The sequence below is a fragment of the Oncorhynchus nerka genome, linkage group LG4 (genome assembly GCF_034236695.1).
Source record: "Oncorhynchus nerka isolate Pitt River linkage group LG4, Oner_Uvic_2.0, whole genome shotgun sequence".
In the NCBI taxonomy this organism is placed as follows: Eukaryota; Metazoa; Chordata; class Actinopteri; order Salmoniformes; family Salmonidae; genus Oncorhynchus; species Oncorhynchus nerka.
Window position 1 is genome coordinate 85,060,967 of NC_088399.1, and position 24,093 is coordinate 85,085,059.

At 45.9% G+C, this 24,093-nt stretch overlaps 1 pseudogene; it reads right to left on the reverse strand.

Moving 5' to 3' along the window:
• LOC115115609 (syndetin-like) overlaps positions 1–24,093 on the reverse strand; it is a 136,936-nt pseudogene that overhangs the window by 86,835 nt on the left and 26,008 nt on the right.

Genomic DNA, 24,093 nt, shown 5'->3' on the forward strand with positions numbered 1-24,093 from the left:
GGAAATGTTGCGCAACATGAGCTCATGGACTCTCATGAAGTGTTTGATTAGATTTTCAAAGATATTTGCATTGATGTCAGAGTGATTAGAGGGACGATAGAGTGCTGAGTACCAGGCAGTTAGCAAGTTTGTTATTAACGACCAGCAGCAGCATCAGAGCTTGGAGAAGCCTAATTACCGTGACTAAATGGTCATGTGGATTTTGCCTGCCTTCATGACTCATGACCGCCAGTGTGGCGGTAATATGGTCACCTCAACAGCCCTAGTACCAATTTCAGTTCAACAAAGACGTTATTTAATTAAAGCAGTGAATGCAGCAAGAGAAAGATATGTTGTCACATCCATCTAATTTCCCTGAGCTCGTAGTGCCAGGGCTGTTGGTTTAAAGGAGCGCTGATAGAACCGCACGGTATTGATCTGAACCAGACACACACTGAGAGGCTCAGAGAGGAAATGCACCGTAGAGCATCTCTGGGTGGCTTGATTGGTCTGGGAAGCTAACAAACACGAGTATGTGATGCAAAGTGATTTATTTATAGCGCTTTGTGTTAGGATTGAGAGGTAAAATAAGGGGAACATGCTGGTGGGGTTGAATACTAAATACAATAGTGGGTTGGAGTGAAACCATGCAATTACAAAGGTGATTGCTAAAGTTGATTTGCTTCTGCCCAATCCGATTATATCCCATGATATTCTATCCTCCATGATTGAGGTAGCTGCTAAAGAGTACAGTAGCTTCCACTGTATAGGCATAATGTAGGGCAGAATGGAGGGGGCAGGTGTGGGTGAAGGAGGAGAGGACAGTATAAGTGTAATGGCCCACATTTACCTCCTGACCTGCATAGACACACAGGGCTTTCTGCTGAAGCTCAAAACATTGAATAAAACATTTACATTCCACATCAGCTCGATCAATACTACCATTAAGCCCTAATCAATTGACCATTAACAGGCTGTTCCTCAGAAAATCACAGACTCTGAGCGCTCACTGGTTATGCACACCGACAATACCCTATAAGGGTGATTCCATGCAGCGGAAAATATTTTTGGTATCTCAGATTGTTCTGGCAATTCTCACACAGGAACTTCACTGGGGGGAAGGATGTTTAACATGCTTTTTATAATTGTATCACAAAGCATTTTTAGGCCTTTGTTAGACCTGTATATTCCTCTTGCTGTCAATATACTCCTAAATGTGTTCTCTCAAATATGGAGTATGTCTAGATTCTGAAATACACATTTTCACATTAATTTTTTCAACAAAACTACCCTTTTGGATGTAGCTTATTTTTATACATATTGTTTGTAACGATATACCCTTCCAGAGTGGGCTCTCTGGTACCTTTAATTACCCATTTTATACAAAGAAATGTATATTCTAGCTATTTACCATTCTCAGCCCCTCTTTGGGATTGACATTCAGCAAGACACCAGCAGAGAGAGTTACCTTTGAATACATTTTTCAATTTATTGTGTTGATGGTGCTCATAAAATGTATCATACCTTCAGAATGAGCAGAGAACCCACTCTGGAAATGTAATGTACTTGTAGAGTATATTGTTCCAAGCAATATCTTAAAATGAACCCATTCAAAAAGGGTCGTTTTGAGATATTAATATTTTGAATGTTCAATAAATTAATGTGAACATTTGTATTTATACCAAAAATATTTTCCCCTCCCGCTGGCGTGTAAGACATCATGATCAGTGACATCCATCCAAGCTTAATGCACCTTTCCCCCATCTCATGATGGCACCCTTCAACTGTCAAAAAGCCATTAGTACAAGAGAGGTCATTTCACACCTAAACGCCATCACAACCTGCATACCTACTGATCCAAAGCAGATGTTTCAACTGAAGGTTTCACTTAACCCTTTACAGCCTGGCACCTACTACCATTACCCGTGCAAAGGCACTTACATTTGTCTTGCCCATTCATGCTCTGAATGGCACACATACACAATCCATGTCTCAATTGTCTCAAGGCTTAAAAATCTTTCTTTAACCTGTCTCCTCCCCTTCATCTATACTGATTGAAGTGGATTTAACAAGTGACATCAATAAGGGATCATAGCTTTCACCTGGATTCACCTGGTCAGTCTGTCATGGAAAGAGCAGGTGTCCTTAATATTTTGTATACTCAGTGTATAATATAATAACATTATAGAATAGCTAGGCTATATGTAGCATAAAAAGAAGCCTATACAATAGAGGGAATCTAGGATTTCAATGTTCCTTCGATGAGACAATTTCTGCGTCCCAAACGGCAGCCGATTCCCTTTTTATTGGTCTACTTTTAGCTAGGGCTCATAGGAGTCTGGACAATAGTAGTTCACTATATAAGGAAATAGGAATAGGATGGATAAAAGAGACAAGACAGAGAAGGAGATTAGAAACAAGCTGTGGTGACATTTCTTTAGGGACATGACACAGAAGATCCGTGTGAGTCAACCTATAGTCACGCAAGCATGCTGTCACCCCCCAACGGGTCACAATGCCCGCTGGGTTCAATGGGCCAATCACAGCTGGGTAGAGGCGAGTTCAACAAAGGTTACTCGGTAGGGAACCCCTAGCAGCCCCAAAATGGCCACTGCCACCTCATGTGGAGACTAGGGAGGAGTGCAGCTGCTACCAGGGCTGGGGTCCATTCCGTGTCAACTTAATCAGTTCAGGATGTGACGTGCAATTCAAGTCATGACTTCAAACGTTCACACAGAAAACTAACAGGTGATTTTGTTATGCATGAAACACATTTTCGATTCAATTCGTAATTGAACTGGAATCGACCCCAACTGACTGCTAACCTAACTATGTGGGCTATCCATCCATTTGAAGGGCTCTGGTCAAAAGTACATGGGAATAGGGTGTCAATTGGGATGTGACCACAATCTCTTGTAAGTGCTCATACATATCCACATACTAACTAAACCATGAATCTGTGGTGCACGGCCTGAGAGGTCTAAATCCCCATGGGCCTGATCAAATATGTCTCCTGTCCGACAGTGAATAGCTTAGACACGTGTCAAAGAGCTCCTATGAAGGATCAGAGATGAGCAGGAGCCTGGGATGGATACCCTCATACTCTTCTCCCTCTCTGTTTTCTCTCTCCTCTTACTCTACTTTCCTCTCCCTCCGCTCCTTTGCTGTGGCTTTGATCCAAACAGTAAGGAAGTGATTTCTTTATCGAGGTGGATACAGGCTCACTCTCACATCTGCCAGTCACGACAGACAATCGGCCCTGATAAGATTTATATAGATTGAGATAGCGGCTGGTACTGAACAGACGTTTTACTTATAGAGCGAACGCAGTCGGTCGTAGGATATATTCCATTGCCATGGTAACACCGATAAATTCCACATTACCTCCTTTGTTATGACTGATTGACAGTAGATATCAATCAGCGAATATAAATCACCATACTATGATAATGTGTGCAGTCAGTGTTCTGAAAGAAACGGCAAACCTAAATAAGCCTACATTTATCTGCATGAGACGAGTCACAGGGAAATGACAGAATGTGATATACTTACAAGAAAAATTTAGTCTGGGTGAAACTTAAAACATACAATGGAAAGAAAGGAGGAAGAGAGGAAGGAAAAATACAGAAAGCATACCTTGACGTAGGACGGCTGTTTTTCCAGGATAAGGTCGGCAACCTTTTTGGAAACCTACAGAGAGGACGACAAGAAAAAGAAACCCAGTCAGATGCGTGTAAACGCCATCCCAAGTGAGAAACACACTTATCGTACTATGGTAGAGCATGGAGAAAGAATAGCTGGCTTTGATGCCTGAAACTATACTATCAGTCTTTAAAGAGCGACTGCCTCTAAAATGCAACTAATCCCTTTGAAAACAGCATATGTGGTATATGAGTCTGAAACATTTATTTTAGTGTCTGAAATTGACTACAAAGTGTAAATCTGTTATGCAGGTGAGTGAGGACCCAAAAGCGGTTTAACAGAAACAGAGTCTTTTAATGTCCAAACAGGGAAAACATAAATCCTCAATCTTTACAGGAGAGTCCCCCTCTAGCAGTAGAGGAGAATAGCAGGGCTAGCGGCAACAGACTGCAGGTCCCTCCGGGTAGGCGCGGGCCGTAGAGGACAGAGACACCTGCTCACACGCAGCATCTAATGAAGAGGCAGATTACGACAGGACGGGACAAGGGCAAAGCAAACGAGAATCCGACAAAGACAGAAGCAGAAACAGAGAGAGAAATAGAGACTTAATCAGAGGGAAAAGAGGGGACAGGTGTGAGAGAGTAAACGAGGTCGTTAGGAGAATGAGGAACAGCTGGGAGCAGGAAAGGACCATAGAGAGAGAGAGAGAGATAGAGGGAGAGAAAGTAACCTAATACGACCAGCAGGGGGAAACGAAGAGAAGAGAAAGAACAGGGACAAGACATAACATGACAATACATGACAGTACCCCCCCACTCACCGAGCGCCTCCTGGCGCACTCGAGGAGGAAACCTGGCGGCAACGGAGGAAATCATCGATCAGCGAACGGTCCAGCACGTCCCGAGATGGAACCCAACTCCTTTCCTCAGGACCGTACCCCTCCCAATCCACTAGGTACTGATGACCACGGCCCCGAGGATGCATGTCCATAATCTTCCGGACCCTGTAGATAGGTGCGCCTCGACAAGGACGGGGGGTGGGGGAGACGAACGGGGCGCGAAGAAAGGGCTTGACACAGGAGACATGGAAGACCGGGTGGACGCGACGAAGATGTCGCGGAAGAAGAAGTCGCACTGCGACAGGATTAATGACCTGAGAAATACGGAACGGACCAATGAACCGCGGGGTCAATTTGCGAGAAGCTGTCATAAGGGGAAGGTTACGAGTGGAGAGCCATACTCTCTGACCGCGACAATACCTAGGACTCTTAGTCCTACGCTTATTAGCGGCTCTCACAGTCTGCGCCCTATAACGGCAAAGTACAGACCTGACCCTCTTCCAGGTGCGCTCACAACGTTGGACAAAAGCCTGAGAGGAGGGGACGCTGGACTCGGCGAGCTGGGACGAGAACAGAGGAGGCTGGTACCCGAGGCTACTCTGAAAAGGAGATAGCCCGGTCGCAGACGAAGGAAGCGAGTTGTGAGCGTATTCTGCCCAGGGGAGCTGTTCTGCCCAAGACGCAGGGTTACGAAAGGAAAGACTGCGTAAGATGCGACCAATAGTCTGATTGGCCCGTTCTGCTTGACCGTTAGACTGGGGGTGAAAACCGGAAGAGAGACTGACGGAAGCCCCAATCAAACGGCAAAACTCCCTCCAAAATTGAGACGTGAATTGCGGACCCTGTCCGAAACGGCGTCTGACGGAAGGCCATGAATTCTGAAAACATTCTCAATGATGATTTGTGCCGTCTCTTTAGCAGAAGGAAGCTTAGCGAGGGGAATAAAATGAGCCGCCTTAGAGAACCTATCGACAACCGTTAGAATAACAGTCTTCCCGCTGACGAAGGCAGACCGGTAATAAAGTCTAAGGCGATGTGAGACCACGGTCGAGAGGGAATGGAAAGCGGTCTGAGACGGCCGGCAGGAGGAGAGTTACCGGACTTAGTCTGCGCGCAGTCCGAACAAGCAGCCACGAAACGACGCGTGTCACGCTCCTGAGTGGGCCACCAAAAACGCTGGCGAATAGAAGCAAGCGTACCCCGAACGCCGGGGTGGCCGGCTAACTTGGCAGAGTGAGCCCACTGAAGAACGGCCAGACGAGTAGGAACGGGAACGAAAAGAAGGTTCCTAGGACAAGCGCGCGGCGACGGAGTGTGAGTGAGTGCTTGCTTTACCTGCCTCTCAATTCCCCAGACAGTCAACCCGACAACATGCCCTCAGGGAGAATCCCTCGGGGTCGGTGGAGGCTACTGAAGAACTGAAGAGACGGGATAAAGCATCAGGCTTGGTGTTCTTAGAGCCCGGACGATAAGAAATAACGAACTCGAAACGAGCGAAAAACAGCGCCCAACGAGCCTGACGCGCATTAAGTCGTTTGGCAGAACGGATGTACTCAAGGTTCCTATGGTCAGTCCAAACGACAAAAGGAACGGTCGCCCCCTCCAACCACTGTCGCCATTCGCCTTGGGCTAAGCGGATGGCGAGCAGTTCGCTGTTTCCCACATCATAGTTACGTTCCGACGGCGACAGGCGATGAGAAAAATACGCGCAAGGGTGGACCTTGTCGTCAGAATGGGAGCGCTGGGAAAGAATGGCTCCCACGCCCACCTCTGACGCGTCAACCTCGACAATGAACTGTCTAGAGACGTCAGGTGTAACAAGGATAGGAGCGGATGTAAAACGCTTCTTGAGGAGATCAAAAGCTCCCTGGGCGGAAACAGACCACTTAAAGCACGTCTTGACAGAAGTAAGGGCTGTGAGAGGAGCTGCCACCTGACCGAAATTACGAATGAAACGACGATAGAAATTCGCGAAGCCGAGAAAGCGCTGCAGCTCGACACGTGACTTAGGGACGGGCCAATCACTGACAGCTTGGACCTTACGGGATCCATCTTAATGCCTTCAGCGGAAATAACAGAACCGAGAAATGTGACGGAGGAGACATGAAAAGCGCACTTCTCAGCCTTCACAAAAAGACAATTCTCTAAAAGGCGCTGGAGGACACGTCGAACGTGCTGAACATGAATCTGGAGTGACGGTGAAAAAATCAGGATATCGTCAAGGTAAACGAAAACAAAGATGTTCAGCATGTCTCTCAGTACATCATTCACTAATGCCTGAAAGACAGCTGGAGCGTTAGCGAGGCCGAACGGCAGAACCCGGTATTCAAAGTGCCCTAACGGAGTGTTAAACGCCGTTTTCCACGTCCCCTCCCTGATGCGCACGAGATGGTAAGCGTTACGAAGGTCCAACTTAGTGAAAAACCTGGCTCCCTGCAGGATCTCGAAGGCTGAAGACATAAGGGGAAGCGGATAACGATTCTTAACCGTTATGTCATTCAGCCTCGATAATCCACGCAGGGGCGCAGGGTCCCGTCCCTTTTCTTAACAAAAAAACCCCGCTCCGGCAGGAGAGGAGGAAGGGACTACGGTACCGGCGTCGAGAGCTACAGACAAATAATCTTCGAGAGCCTTACGTTCGGGAGCCGACAGAGAGTATAGTCTACCCCGGGGGGGAGTGGTACCCGGAAGGAGATCAATACTACAATCATACGACCGGTGCGGAGGAAGGGAGGTGGCCCTGGACCGACTGAAGACCGTGCGCAGATCATGATATTCCTCCGGCACCCTGTCAAATCACCAGGCTCCTCCTGTGAAGAAGGGGCAGAAGAAACAGGAGGGATAGCAGACATTAAGCACTTCACATGACAAGAGACGTTCCAGGAGAGGATAGAATTACTAGACCAATTAATAGAAGGATTATGACACACTAGCCAGGGATGGCCCAAAACAACAGGTGTAAAAGGTGAACGAAAAATTAAAAAAGAAATGGTTTCGCTATGATTACCAGAGACAGTGAGGGTTAAAGGTAGCGTTTCACGCTGAATCCTGGGGAGAGGACTACCATCCAAGGCGAACATGGCCGTGGGCTCCCCTAACTGTCTGAGAGGAATGTCATGTTCCCGAGCCCAGGCTTCGTCCATAAAACAGCCCTCCGCCCCAGAGTCTATCAAGGCACTGCAGGAAGCTGCCGAACCGGTCCAGCGTAGATGGACCGACAAGGTAGTACAGGATCTTGAAGGAGAGACCTGAGTAGTAGCGCTCACCAGTAGCCCTCCGCTTACTGATGAGCTCTGGCCTTTTACTGGACATGAAATGACAAAATGACCAGCGGAACCGCAATAGAGACAGAGGCGGTTGGTGATTCTCCGTTCCCTCTCCTTAGTCGAGCTGCGAATACCCCCCAGCTGCATGGGCTCAGCACCTGAGCCAGTGGAGGAAGATGGTAGTGATGCGGAGAGGGGGGAAACGGATAACGCGAGCTCCCTTCCACGAGCTCGGTGACGAAGATCTACCCGTCGTTCTATGCGAATAGCGAGTTCAATCAAGGAATCCACGCTGGAAGGAACCTCCCGGGAGAGAATCTCATCCTTTACCTCCGCGCGGAGACCCTCCAGAAAACGAGCGAGCAACGCCGGCTCGTTCCAGTCACTGGAGGCAGCAAGAGTGCGAAACTCTATAGAGTAATCAGTTATGGATCGATTACCTTGACATAGGGAAGACAGGGCCCTGGAAGCTTCTTTCCCAAAAACTGAACGATCAAAAACCCGTATCATCTCCTCCTTAAAGTTCTGATACTGGTTAGTACACTCAGCCCTTGCCTCCCAGATTGCCGTGCCCCACTCACGAGCCCGTCCAGTAAGGAGAGATATGACGTAGGCGATACGAGCTGTACCCCTGAGTACGTGTTGGGCTGGAGAGAGAACACAATATCACACTGGGTGAGGAACGAGCGGCATTCAGTGGGCTCCCCAGAGTAACACGGTGGGTTATTAATTCTGGGCCCGGAGACTCGGAAGCCCTGGAAGTAGCCGGTGGATCGAGGCGGAGATGGTGAATATGTTTCGAGAGGTCGGAGACTTGGGCGGCCAGGGTCTCAACGGCATGTCGAGCAGCAGACAATTCCAGCTCGTGTCTGCCTAGCATCGCTCCCTGGATCTCGACGGCTGAGTGGAGAGGATCCGAAGTCGCTGGGTCCATTCTTGGTCGGATTCTTCTGTTATGCAGGTGAGTGAGGACCCAAAAGCGGTTTAACAGAAACAGAGTCTTTTAATGTCCAAACAGGGAAAACATAAATCCTCAATCTTTACAGGAGAGTCCCCCTCTAGCAGTAGAGGAGAATAGCAGGGCTAGCGGCAACAGACTGCAGGTCCCTCCGGGTAGGCGCGGGCCGTAGAGGACAGAGACACCTGCTCACACGCAGCATCTAATGAAGAGGCAGATTACGACAGGACGGGACAAGGGCAAAGCAAACGAGAATCCGACAAAGACAGAAGCAGAAACAGAGAGAGAAATAGAGACTTAATCAGAGGGAAAAGAGGGGACAGGTGTGAGAGAGTAAACAAGGTCGTTAGGAGAATGAGGAACAGCTGGAAGCAGGAAAGGACCATAGAGAGAGAGAGAGAGATAGAGGGAGAGAAAGTAACCTAATACGACCAGCAGGGGGAAACGAAGAGAAGAGAAAGAACAGGGACAAGACATAACATGACAATACATGACAAAATCGGGTCATTTTGGTCACAAAGTCAGTCTTATCTAAAGCGGAGTTTGGAACCTCAGTGCATCACAAGTAAATTAAGGTTGGGTTTGAATTAGAAATATGTCAATAAATCATGCCCCATTTTGCCAAGCTCCATGTGCAAATCGCCCCTCCGCTTCATTGAATGGGGCTCCGTTGTTTCATCACCCCCAACACGTTCAAATGATCACTATATGGATTGACCATGCCTCCACAGCCAAAGTTCTATGGTATGCATGCCCTACTGGAGGACCCTAGCTAGTATGCGGAATAGGTGCTTGAGTTTGTCGGTCCACAAGTCTGCACCAATAATGCCAGCTTGGTGTGCAACGACCGGTGATGGTGAGTATAATCCGAGATACTGGAATATAATGACCTCTGATGTAACTTAGCTAACGACTTTAGATAATGTTATAATGTTTATAATGTTTATCAAGCTAGCTAGATAAGGGGGAGCGGTTGTTGTCCTGGCACCACACTGCCAGGTCTCTGACCTCGTCCCAATAGGCTATCTTGCCGTTGATCAGGGCTTTCGGCAGGTTACCTTTGCTTCTTGGGCACAGGGACTATGGTGATCTGCTTGAAACATGTATTACAGACTCAGTCAGGGAGAGGTTGAAAAATGTCAGTGAAGACACTTGCCAGTTGGTCCGCGCATGCTCTGTATACACGTTCTGGTAATCCATCTGGCCCCGAGGCCTTGTGAATGTTGATATTTTTTAAGGTCTTGCTCACATCGGCTACGGAGAGCGTGATCACACAGTCGTCCAGCTGGTGCGCTCATGTAGGGCTGTGGCTGTTACGAAATTTCGTCAGCCGGTGATTGTCAAGCCTATAACTGTCAGTCTCATGGTAATTGACCGTTAATTAACAAACACAGTTAGGGTACATCTACATTTAAAAAGTGTAATAAATCCATCTAATATAGCCTACACCTTCACAATAAATCATTTTATTTTAGACATGAAGAGAATGTAGTCTATTTCAGAAGAACAGAATAGCATACTCTGAGTTTTCCTTATGTTAGGTCCTGATCTGGTTATACCATATGGCTGTGGGCTACACTAGTTCATTTAGTAGACAAGATTTGCTTAGAATTCCATGGCATTATTTTATAGTATGAAGAATACAATTGAACAAAGTCGAATAAGATAGAAAGGATATATTCTCCCAACTATTTGAGGGAGTGCACACGTGGCTATTCTGTGTTGAGCGTTTAACAAAGAAATAGGTATTCCTAAATGCTTAATTTAGAGTTATTCATGTAACTTTAGTTGTACTACAAACGCTGGGCTATATGTTTAGATGTTTAATACATTGTAAGGCTGCATTATGCGACTCTAATGATGATTAGAAAGTAGTTGCATGAAAAGCATGAGCTCTGCTTTGTTTTTTTGCGGCGGCATACCCTTTGTGTGGCCGTAATGCACCCTAAAAAAATCCATGCCTTTTGCGGCCAGTGGCTGTCGTGCTCCGAAGCACCTCTCACACGGCTCTCACACGTGATCAGGTGTTTCTCACAGGCTACAAGTGAAGACAGACACTGCGGGGACGCAACTGCACACGTCCTTATCCAATTCCGAGGTGCATATTGAAGATATTGGAAGAACTGTCCACATTTACTTTTCCTCAGCCAACAAGATGAGTAGGCTTAACGAACAGCAAAGGCACTAGCCTATGTCAATCTACTATCCCCCATATTACAAAAGTGAACCTATTCAATTCTGTGTGAGAAATAAATATTCCAAACATAGTCTGGGACAGTTGTGGGATGCAATAGATCCCAAATTAACACAACCTCTAGCATCAAAAATACTTTTTTTACGCAATGAGACTGATGCAACAGACCAGAAGGTTTAGCTTAAAATGTTGATAAACTATTAGGCTATTTCTTCACATTAATCGCGCAGCAATGCACACATGGTAGTAGGCTATAAGTGCGAATGCTCCATTAGCGGAAAACACCATTATGAAATCTGCAAATGTGATTATGCATGTAATGCTTTTATCGTGAAAATTATCTTCTACACCCATTGTAAATCCGATTAATGTGATTCATTTTAAGAAGTTATTTGTCCACTTTAGTTGTGACACAAACCTTACCAAAACATATAGGCCTTTGGGTTAGGCTACATGAGGTGTAGGCCATTCTTGAACATGGGGTGAGACATTGTTACCAATTTGTAAATAAAGCCAGTTTGTTATTTTGAATTATTTATTTCTGATTTTAGAGGGAGAGAAACCAAAAACTTACAATCATCTCATGGGTCTTCCAGTCACAGGCATTGAACCAGCATCTGTAGCAACATAGCTTGTACTGCTATGCAGTGTCTTAGACCATTGCGCCACTCAGGCGCTGTACGACGTGACCGGTCGGGAGTGGCCTACAGTACTACAGTAAGACCCCAAAAAAATACAAAAAAAACCTTAGTCTAACAACAGTTTTAGTAAGTAATACTGAAGTCATGCACAATTATCAGTTTCTATTTAGGTGTATGTCACCCACTCATTGTCAGTTAGAGACATAGTAGGACCCAAAAGCATAATAAGTCCTCTAACTCCCCCTTGCGCTGGTCTGAAGCAATGAAGTGGTGACGCAGGGTACCGTACTCAACCACAAATTACCTCTAAGTCCAGCAGCAGAATCGCAAAACCTTTAGTGAAGCAGCCACTGCTTGTGGAGCAGTAGCAGCAGTGTATGTGGGGCAGTAGCAGCAGTGTATGTGGGGCAGTAGTGTCAGTGTATGTGGGGCAGTAGCAGCAGTGTATGTGGGGCAGTAGCGGCAGTGTATGTGGGGCAGTAGCAGCAGTGTATGTGGGGCAGTAGCAGCAGTGTATGTTGGGCAGTAGCAGCAGTGTATGTGGGGCAGTAGCAGCAGTGTATGTGGGGCAGTATCAGCAGTGTATGTGGGGCAGTAGCAGCAGTGTATGTGGGGCAGTAGTGTCAGTGTATGTGGGGCAGTAGCAGCAGTGTATGTGGGGCAGTAGCAGCAGTGTATGTGGGGCAGTAGCAGCAGTGTATGTGGGGCAGTAGTGTCAGTGTATGTGGGGCAGTAGCAGCAGTGTATGTGGGGCAGTAGTGTCAGTGTATGTGGGGCAGTAGCAGCAGTGTATGTGGGGCAGTATCAGCAGTGTATGTGGGGCAGTAGCAGCAGTGTATGTGGGGCAGTAGCGGCAGTGTATGTGGGGCAGTAGCAGCAGTGTATGTGGGGCAGTAGCAGCAGTGTATGTGGGGCAGTAGCAGCAGTGTATGTGGGGCAGTAGCAGCAGTGTATGTGGGGCAGTAGTGTCAGTGTATGTGGGGCAGTAGCAGCAGTGTATGTGGGGCAGTAGCAGCAGTGTATGTGGGGCAGTAGCAGCAGTGTATGTGGGGCAGTAGCAGCAGTGTATGTTGGGCAGTAGCAGCAGTGTATGTGGGGCAGTAGCGGCAGTGTATGTGGGGCAGTAGCAGCAGTGTATGTGGGGCAGTAGCAGCAGTGTATGTTGGGCAGTAGCGGCAGTGTATGTGGGGCAGTAGCAGCAGTGTATGTGGGGAAGTAGCGGCAGTGTATGTGGGGCAGTAGCAGCAGTGTATGTGGGGCAGTAGCAGCAGTGTATGTGGGGCAGTAGTGTCAGTGTATGTGGGGGGCAGTGTATGTGGGGCAGTAGCAGCAGTGTATGTGGGGCAGTAGCAGCAGTGGGGCAGTAGCAGCAGTGTATGTGGGGCAGTAGCAGCAGTGTATGTGGGGCAGTAGCAACAGTGTATGTGGGGCAGTAGCGGCAGTGTATGTGGGGCAGTAGCAGCAGTGTATGTGGGGCAGTAGCAGCAGTGTATGTGGGGCAGTAGCAGCAGTGTATGTGGGGCAGTAGCAGCAGTGTATGTGGGGAAGTAGCGGCAGTGTATGTGGGGCAGTAGCGGCAGTGTATGTGGGGCAGTAGCGGCAGTGTATGTGGGGCAGTAGCGGCAGTGTATGTGGGGCAGTAGCAGCAGTGTATGTGGGGAAGTAGCGGCAGTGTATGTGGGGCAGTAGCGGCAGTGTATGTGGGGCAGTAGCAGCAATGTATGTGGGGCAGTATCAGCAGTGTATGTGGGGCAGTAGCGGCAGTGTATGTGGGGCAGTAGCGGCAGTGTATGTGGTGAGTTTGAAAGTGTGACTGTGTGTGTGTGTGGCATCAGTATGCACGTGTGCGCATGTGTGTGTATGGGTGTATATAGTGTGTGCGTGAGTGTGTGAATGTGTGTTGTGTAAATATGTGTGCATGTGTGAGTACTGGTATCGTCCCAGCCCTAGAACACACACACACAAATACACACACACACACACACACACACACACACACACACACACACACACACACACACACACACACAGCTAGGAACATGAGGTTTCAGAGCCAGTTCGATGGAACTGATTAGATTAGATTACCTCTAAGGGGGTTATAGATTACCTCTAAGGGGGTTATAGATCACCTATAGATTACCTCTAAGGGGTAACAGAGAGCAAAAACAGTTTCTGATTATGATGATTCAGTTTGTGTGTAAGATGTACGTTATCTGTGCTCAGCAGCAGCAACTTCACTCACAGCACAAAACCAATCCCACTGGGGATCCAGAAAGAATGCTCATCCCTGGTACAGAGACAATTCTCCTCCTCACTCAAACACAATAAATCTATCGGTCTACAAAAAAAAACATCCAAACCAGGAAAAGGCAGATGTGTGGAAAAGACCCAACCACCTGCAGCCGCCCACATGACCAGAGATTAGCCCTCCAATCACCTGTGATCTGACAGAGCCAAATAGCAAGGTATAATTCACATGTAATTGACTGGTATGCAGAGCAGAGTTAATAGCCCAATTATCCGGCCACACGCCTCATGCATTTTAGCTGAGAGCCAAAAGATAGAGGTGTCAATCAGCCAAAACTGCTTAGTAGCAGTCGGAAAATGGAACCCTATTCTCTATAGAGTGCACTACTTTTGACCAGAGCTCTATGGGATAGGGCATAAAACAGTAGTGCGGTGTTTAGACACTGCCTAGTGACAGCGTTTTTGGACACTGCCTAGTGACAGCGTTTTTGGACACTGCCTAGTGACAGCGTTTTTGGACACTGCCTAGTGTCAGCGTTTTTGGACACTGCCTAGTGTCAGCGTTTTTGGACACTGCCTAGTGACAGCGTTTTTGGACACTGCCTAGTGTCATCGTTTTTGGACACTGCCTAGTGACAGCGTTTTTGGACACTGCCTAGTGTCATCGTTTTTGGACACTGCCTAGTGACAGCGTTTTTGGACACTGCCTAGTGACAGCGTTTTTGGACACTGCCCAGTGTCATCGTTTTTGGACACTGCCTAGTGACAGCGTTTTTGGACACTGCCTAGTGACAGCGTTTTTGGACACTGCCTAGTGACAGCGTTTTTGGACACTGCCTAGTGACAGCGTTTTTGGACACTGCCTAGTGACAGCGTTTTTGGACACTGCCTAGTGACAGCGTTTTTGGACACTGCCTAGTGACAGCGTTTTTGGACACTGCCTAGTGACAGCGTTTTTGGACACTGCCTAGTGACAGCGTTTTTGGACACTGCCTAGTGTAAATGTTCTCCACCAGCTGCAGTTAGGGGTTTAAAAAGCTAACCGGCACAATCATATCAAATTCAAAATCAACCAATCCTCGATCTGGAGAGAAACAGTGGGCGATAAGTTAGCCTATACCAGTGCAGCTTCCTAATATTTATCTCAATCATATACGCTCAACTAATTGAGGTGTAAAGGAACATTTTGTGTAGAACCGTGATGGTGTTGTGGTAACACCCATCGGTACGTGTCACTTAGCCTAAACAATGTCCTGTCGTTATGTGTTACTTAGCCTATACAACTTCCAGTCGTTACGTGTCACTTAGCCTAAACAGCGTCCTGTCGTTATGTGTCACTTAGCCTATACCATGTCCTGTCGGTACGTGTCACTTAGCCTAAACAACGTCCTGTCAGTACGTGTACGTGTCACTTAGCCTAAACAACGTCCTGTCGTTACGTGTCACTTAGCCTAAACAACGTCCTGTCGGTACGTGTCACTTAGCCTAAACAACGTCCTGTCGGTACGTGTCACTTACCCTAAACAACGTCCTGTCGGTACGGGTCACTTACCCTAAACAACGTCCTGTCGGTACGTGTCACTTAGCCAGCGGAGACATCACCTCAGTGGACAGCTACACTAAGCCTACCAGGATGCAACTGTTCGTGTGGAGGCGATGGCAGGAAGAAATATGAAGTGTGTTGCTGAAAAATATATACAAAAATACTTGAAAAATATTCATAAGGAAATGAACTTGATTGTTTCACTTCAGTTTGGGAGATACACAACAGCTCTAAAGTTGCAGCAGTACTGTGTCACCAGTACAATCAAATCAAAAGCAGCCATACACAAAATCTAATCAAATCACGACCAGGCCTCTAACGAGCAAGAAAATTATTTGCCATAATAGTTTACACTGAGCTTAAGTTCTATACCTAAGCGGCCCAACATCAGCCCCAAGTAGTTGATTTCATACAATACAGCCAGACTACTTTACCAGCATTGCATCAAATTAGATTTGTATAGGTCGTTATTAGATTTGTATTTGGTCGTTATTAGATTTGTATAGGTCGTTAAGGGGAGACAGACAGTGGTGATGTACATCAAGCAGCTAAGTAAACATGGTGGCTATTTAAAGACTGTCTTCGTCCCAAATAACATCCTATCCCCTATATAGTGGATAGTATAATAACACCCTATTCCCCAAAAGTAGTGCACTGTGTAAGGAATAGGGTGTCATTTGGGAAGCAGACAGAACTGGAGCCCAGGAGGAGCCCTGGTCTATAACACTTACTGTCCTGAGGCTCAAAGCACACTACTGGCTGGCCCCTCTTCCTGAATCCATACTGCAGGCCCCTTCCTCTTTATAGTCCTGGATCAACCCATCCTGATGGTCCTGGATCAATCCATCCTGATGGTCCTGGATCAATCCATCCTGATGGTCCTGGATCAATCCATCCTGATGGCCCTGGATCAATCCATCCTGATGGCCCTGGATCAATCCATCCTGATGGTCCTGGATCAATCCATCCTGATGGTCCTGGATCAATCCATCCTGATGGCCCTGGATCAATCCATCCTGATGGCCCTGGATCAATCCATCCTGATGGTCCTGGATCAATCCATCCTGATGGTCCTGGATCAATCCATAATCACTTTGGGACCAGATGTTTGTGTATTGTAAGGACCTGGCCATCCCTACCTTCAGGCTGCGCTCAAACCCAACACCCCAACCTGAGCACCCAATTCCACCTACCTCTGGTCTCTTTGCAACTCCCTCTCAGCCCAGTCCAAGCTCTTCTCTCTCCTTGCACCCCAATGGCGGAACCAGCTTCACCCTGAAGCTAGAACAGCAGAGTCCTGTCCATCTTCCAAAAGCACCAAAGAGCATCTTAAATAATCCCCCTCCTCACCTTGACCCCCCCCCCCCCAAATAAAATAAAATAATAATCTCCTGAGCCAACACTTTCACTTTCACCTTTCAAGCTCTGACTTAGATACCTCAATGAGGAAAAGTTAGAGATGCACGCGCGCGCACACACACACACGCACACACACACACACGTCTATGCACCCAACATATCATAAGTCAGTTTATCACTTGAACAAAACCCGGCACTCGGGTAGTCAGTTAACAAGCTATATATAGGCCTAGCTATGTGCTATGTATAAAAGAGTCCACCATGTATACAGTGGGACAAAAAAGTATTTAGTCAGCTACCAATTGTAGCTGTAATTTCCATCATTCAACTATGACAGACAAAATGAGAAAAAAAATCTAGAAAATCACATTGTAGGATTTTTAATGAATTTATTTGCAAATTATGATGGAAAATAAGTATTTAGTCACCTAAAAACAAGCAAGATTTCTGGCTCTCACAGACCTGTAACTTCTTCTTTAAGAGGCTCCTCTGTTCTCCACTCGTTACCTGTATTAATGGAACCTGTTTGGACTTGTTATCAGTATAAAATACACCTGTCCACAACCTCAAACAGTCACACTCCAAACTCCACTATGGCCAAGACCAAAGAGCTGTCAAAGGACACCAGAAACAAAATTGTAGACCTGCATCAGGCTGGGAAGACTGAATCTGCAATAGGTAAGCAGCTTGGTTTGAAGAAATCAACTGTGGGAGAAATTATTAGGAAATGGAAGACATACAAGACCACTGATAATCTCCCTCGATCTGGGGCTCCACGCAAGTTCTCACCCCGTGGTGTCAAAATGATCACAAGAACGGTGAGCAAAAATCCCAGAACCACACGGGGAGACCTAGTGAATGACCTGCAGATAGCTGGGACCAAAGTAACAAAGCCTACCATCAGCAAGGGCATCGAAGATGAAACGTGGCTGGGTCGTTCAGCATGACAATGATCCCAAACACACCGCCCGGGCAACGAAGGAGTGGCTTCGTAAGAAGCATTTCAAGGTCCTGGAGTGGCCTAGCCAGTCTCCAGATCTCAACCCCATAGAAAATCTTTGGAGAGAGTTGAAAGTCCGTGTTGCCCAGCAACAGCCCCAAAACATCTGCATGGAGGAATGGGCCAAAATACCAGCAACAGTGTGTAAAAACCTTGTGAAGACTTACAGAAAATGTTTGACCTATGTCATTGCCAACAAAGGGTATATATCAAAGTATTGAGATAAACTTTTGTTATTGACCAAATACTTATTTTCCACCATAATTTGCAAATAAATTCCAAATACTAGGAGCACTAGAAATACTAAGAGGAATACTAGGAATCTAAAGGAATACTATGTCCTACTAGGAATCTACAGGAACACAGGAATCCACAATAATACTAAGAGAAATACTAGCAATCAACAGGAATACTAGAACTAAGAATACTAGAAGGAATACTAAGAGTAATAGGAATAATAGAAGGAATACTAAGAGGAATACAAATAATCTACAGGAATACAAGAAATCTACAGAAATACTAGGAAGAACACTAGGGGGAATACTACGAATCTACCGGAATACTAGGAAGAACACTAGGATCTACAGGAATACTTGGAGGAATACTAGGAATCGACAGGAATACAAGGAACCTACAGGAATACTAGGTCCTACTACGAATCTACAGGAAAACTAGGAGGAATACTATGAATCTACAGGAATACTAGGATCTAAAGGAATACAATGAGGAATATTCAGAGGAATACTAGAAGGAATACTAGGAATCTACAGGAATACTAGATCCTACTAAGATTCTACAATAATACTAGAAGGAATACTAGGAGTACTAGGAATACTTGGAATATACAGGAATAGTAGGAATACTAGGAGTACTAGAAAACTAAGAGGAATACTAAGAATCTACAGGAATACTAGACGGAATAATAGGAATCTACAGGAATACTAGGCATACTAGAAATACTAAGAGAAATACTAGGAATCTAGTATTGTGCTGGCTAAAGCTAAAACTGGCGAGTGTAAAGAGTATAGAGATATTGTTATCCACGTCGGCACCAACGATGTTAGGATGAAACAGTCAGAGGTCACCAAGCGCAACATAGCTTCAGCGTGTAAATCAGCTAGAAAGATGTGTCGGAATCGAGTAATTGTCTCTGGCCCCCTCCCAGTTAGGGGGAGTGATGAGCTCTACAGCAGAGTCTCACAACTCAATCGCTGGTTGAAAACTGTTTTCTGCCCCTCCCAAAAGATAGAATTTGTAGATAATTGGCCCTCTTTCTGGGACTCACCCACAAACACGACCAAGCCTGGCCTGCTGAGGAGTGACGGACTCCATCCTAGCTCGAGGGGTGCTCTCATCTTACCTACCAACATAGACAGGGCTCTATAACTCCTCTAGCTCCACAATGAAATAGGGTGCAGGCCAGGCAGCAGGCTGTTAGCCAGCCTGCCAGCTTAGTGGAGTCTGCCACTAGCACAGTCAGTGTAGTCAGCTCAGCTATCCCCATTGAGACCGTGGGCAAAATTAAACATGGCAGTGTTTGCCTTAGCAATCTCACTAGGATAAAGACCTCCATTCCTGCCATTATTGAAAGAGATTGTGATACCTAACATCTCAAAATAGGGCTACTTAATGTTAGATCCCTTACTCCAAAGGCAGTTATAGTCAATGAACTAATCACTGATCATAATCTTGATGTGATTGGCCTGACTGAAACATGGCTTAAGCCTGATGAATTTACTGTGTTAAATGAGGCCTCACCTCCTGGTTACACTAGTGACCATATCCCCCGTGCATCCCGCAAAGGCGGAGGTGTTGCTTACATTTACGACAGCAAATTTCAATTTACAAAAAAAATAATATGTTTTCGTCTTTTGAGATTCTAGTCATGAAATCTATGCAGCCTACTCAATCACTTTTTATAGCTACTGTTTACAGGCATCCTGGGCCATATACAGCGTTCCTAATTGAGTTCCCTGAATTCCTATCGGACCTTGTAGTCATAGCAGATAATATTCTAATTTTTGGTGACTTCAATATTCACATGAAAAAGTCCACAGACCCAATCCAAAAGGAATACTAGGACTACTAAGAGGAATACTAGGACTACTAAGAGGAATACTAGGACAAGTTGAGGAATACTAGGACTACTAGGAGGAATACTAGGACTACTAGGAGGAATAGGAGGACTACTAGAAGGAATACTAGGACTACTAAGAGGAATACTAGGACTACTAAGAGGAATACTAGGACACGTGGAGGAATACTAGGACTACTAGGAGGAATACTAGGACTACTAGGCGGAATAGGAGGACTAATAGGAAGAATACTAGGACTACTAGGAGGAATAGGAGGAGTACTAGGAGGTATACTAGGACTACTAGGAGGAATACTAGGACTACTTTGAGGAATATTAGGACTACTAGGAGGAATATTAGGACTACTGGGAGGAATAATAGGACTACTAGGAGGAATACTAGGACTACTAGGAGGAATAGGAGGACTACTAGGAGGAATATTAGGACTACTAGGAGGAATAGGAGGACTACTAGGAGGAATATTAGGACTACTAGGACAAGAAGAGGAATACTAGGACAAGTAGAGGAATACTAGGACAAGTAGAGGAATACTAGGACAAGTAGAGGAAAACTAGGACAAGTGGAGGAATACTAGGACAAGTGGAGGAATACTGGGACTACTAGGAATCTTAAGGAATACTATGACTACTAGGAATCTTAAGGAATACTATGACTTAGAGAAAGATTTTCCTCCTTTACAGTCAGAGCATGACAATGTGGATGACAATCATACAGTAGACAAATAATTAACTAAGAGATGAGCCTTGGCCAACGATGTGTCAAAGCTGCCAATTTCTCTGTGGGAGAATAGGGCCTCAACACCACCCCCACCTCCCTATAAAACAGCAGTCATTCTCTACAACAACAGCTACTGCCAAACAGACAGGTGATGTGTGTGTGCGTGCGTGTAGGCAGTCTACACCATCTCTACGAAGTCCACGGGCCCCGTGGGAGGAACACATCAATTCAAAGGAAACACATTTAAAGGAGAGGGTATCAATGCGTCTAGCTACTCCTGGGCAAGAGAAATGTAGAATTTTACATCAACGCAAGATATAAGCCATTTGCTTCAGGTAGTTATCAGTCAGGGAGATAGTTCAGATCCTATAAGGAATGTCTTTAAGTATGTACACAGTGTGGCACAGTGTAAGTTTATCCAAAGCTACGAATATGTGATTGAGAGAGGAAACCATCCTCTGAAAGGATCGGATAGGTGTGTAAGAGAAGACTGGGGGTCAGCCTGACGAACCAAACTACTCAGTAATCTCCTCCATATAGCCTAACTCTCACATGCACACACACATTGAATCAAAACAAATATATATATTTAAAAAATGTGATTACTGATCAATTAAAATCAAATCAGCGAATAACATGTTTTGTCACATGCGCCGAATACAACAGTTGTAGACCTTACTTACATGCTTACTTACAAGCCCTTAACCAACACAGCAGTTCAAGAAATAGAGTAAAACAAGTATTTACAAAATCAATTTAAGTAAAAACTGTAATTAAAAGTAACACAATAAAATAACTAGTCTATTTACATGGGGTACTGGTACTGAGTCAGTGTGCGGGGGTACAGGTTAGTCAAGGTAATTGGTACATGTACTGTAGGTAGGAGTAAAGTGACGATGCATAGGGGTGTGGTTTCATATAAGCCATTGGGATTCCAACCACATATATGTATTGTTGTCTATCACTAATAAATAAATAAACAAAATAAGCAATTCAGTGAAAATTTCACCCAACCAATCAGAGGACAAGACAGAGCTATTATCGTACATTATCATACCAACAGGAAGTGTCTAGAGGTAGGTTGCTAGCTAGGGGATGACTTGGAATTCAGCATATGATGAGCTCCATCCTAGATTGTGGTGACGATAGGGCAGAAGACTTTATAAGGCCCATGGTCATCCTGTCCTGGAATTGACCCCTAGGGGCCTAGGGCTCGCAGCCAGCTGTCTGCTCTGTTAAAGAGCTCTGTCAGAGTGTTCTGTACACAGGGGCCTCCTTGGGGGCCAGGGGTCTCTGAGTTCTCATACCGTCACCACCATTAATAACGGCATTGGCCCTGCCTCACTCGCTGAATAGTCAGCTCTGCTGCTCACCTCTTCAGCTTACCTCTTCAGACACCATGGAGGGAGTGAGAGAGGGACGAAAAGGAGGTAGGAAGGACACATGAAGAGGGAGAAGGAAGAAAGGGAGGGCAGTTGGGAAAAAAAGAGGGCACAGAGAGGCAGGGAAGGAAGGAGGACGCAGGAAGAGTGGAGTGAGGGATTTCAAAAATACTGTAATTTCGAAAATGATTCTAAAAATAGTGCCTGTGCTGGCTAGCTCTCTGTCCTCCTGGCCTGGATGACCTTCAGAGAACCTCTGCTATAATGATGATGCCCTTTTATCAACACTGAACAAAAATATGCTCCCATGTTAAACAAAAGATCACAGAAATGTTCTTTCTGCACAAATGCGTATTTCTCTAAAATATTGTGCAGAAATGTGTTTACATCCTTGTTCGTGAAGCATTCTCCTTTGCCAAGATAATCCATCCACCTGACGGGTGTGGCATATCAAGAAATTGCTTAAACAGCATGATCATTACACAGGTGCACATTGTGCCAGGGACAATGAAAGGCCACTCTAAAATGTCCAATTTTGTCACACAACACAATGCTACATATGTCTCAAGTTTTGAGGGAGCGTGCAATTTACATTTACATTTAAGTCATTTAGCAGACGCTCTTATCCAGAGCGACTTACAAATTGGTGCATTCACCTTATGACATCCAGTGGAACAGTAGTGCATCTAAATCTTTTAAGGGGGGGGGTGAGAGGGATTACTTTATCCTATCCTAGGTATTCCTTAAAGAGGTGGGGTTTCAGGTGTCTCCGGAAGGTGGTGATTGACTCCGCTGTCCTGGCGTCGTGAGGGAGTTTGTTCCACCATTGGGGGGCCAGAGCAGCGAACAGTTTTGACTGGGCTGAGCGGGAACTGTACTTCCTCAGTGATAGGGAGGTGAGCAGGCCAGAGGTGGATGAACGCAGTGCCCTTGTTTGGGTGTAGGGCCTGATCAGAGCCTGGAGGTACTGAGGTGCCGTTCCCCTCACAGCTCCGTAGGCAAGCACCATGGTCTTGTAGCGGATGCGAGCTTCAACTGGAAGCCAGTGGAGGGAGCGGAGGAGCGGGGTGACGTGAGAGAACTTTTGGCATGCTGACTGCAGGAATGTCCACCAGAGCTGTTGTCAGAGATTTTAAATGTTCAGTTCTCTACCATAAGCCGCCTCCAACATCGTTTTTGAGAATTTGGCAGTACGTCCAACTGGCCTCAATGTTGATGTCAACGTTGTGTACAGAGTACCCCATGGTGGCGGTGGGGTTATGGTATGGGCAGGCATAAGCTACGGACAACGAACACAATTCCATTTTATCGATGGCAATTGCAATGCACAGAGATTCCGTGACGAGATCCTAGGGCCAATTGTCGTGCCATTCATCTGCTGCCATCACCTCATGTTTCAGCATGATAATGCACTGCCCCATGATGCAAGGATCTGTGCACAATTCTTAGAAGCTGAAAATGTCCCAGTTCTTCCATGGCCTGTATACTCACCAGATTTGTCACTCACTGAGCAGGTTTGGGATATGCTGACGTTTATGACAGCGTGTTCCAATTTCCAGGTCTGTCATTGACCTGGCGGACTTTTTAGAGTACCTGTCCAACTTTTTAGAGTACCAGACGCGTGCGGCAAATTGGCGATTCAACTCGCAAATCTTGTGCAAAGGCATTTTAGAAGCATTGCCTCTATAGCTAATACCTGACACTCAGTCATTCTTCATCGCTCAGTCTTCTAGACTCCCGACTCCATTTAATGCCAAGATCTTTGTATTTATTTTTGATTATACATTTATAATTCTTTTTGTGACGTGAATCTTACTTGCAGTTACAGTATCAGGTTGTGTGATCCTCGTAATGTTACGTGGAAAATACAACTAATGGGACGCAGAATTAAATGTGAAATCAAACTCGCACAAATACGACCAGTAATTTGTCATATTTTAATTTAATCTCACACTAGCAAATGAACTGCTGGCACTTTAGAGCCCACTGAATGTCCATCTTATGGTCGCTAAGGTTAGCTTGAAATAATGAGTGTTTACTGGAAGAGTAGGGGTCGAAAAGGGATTTGTCCGCGTGTTTACGGACAGCTGACGGTCGGCAAACTCAGCATCACAACAAACAGGAGGAGGGGCAGACACCGGGTAGCTACGTCCAATAATGATGGAGATTAATACATGTCCGTTGACACAACTCACATGTCTGTGTGTTGCAGCTTGAGAATCGGGATGTTA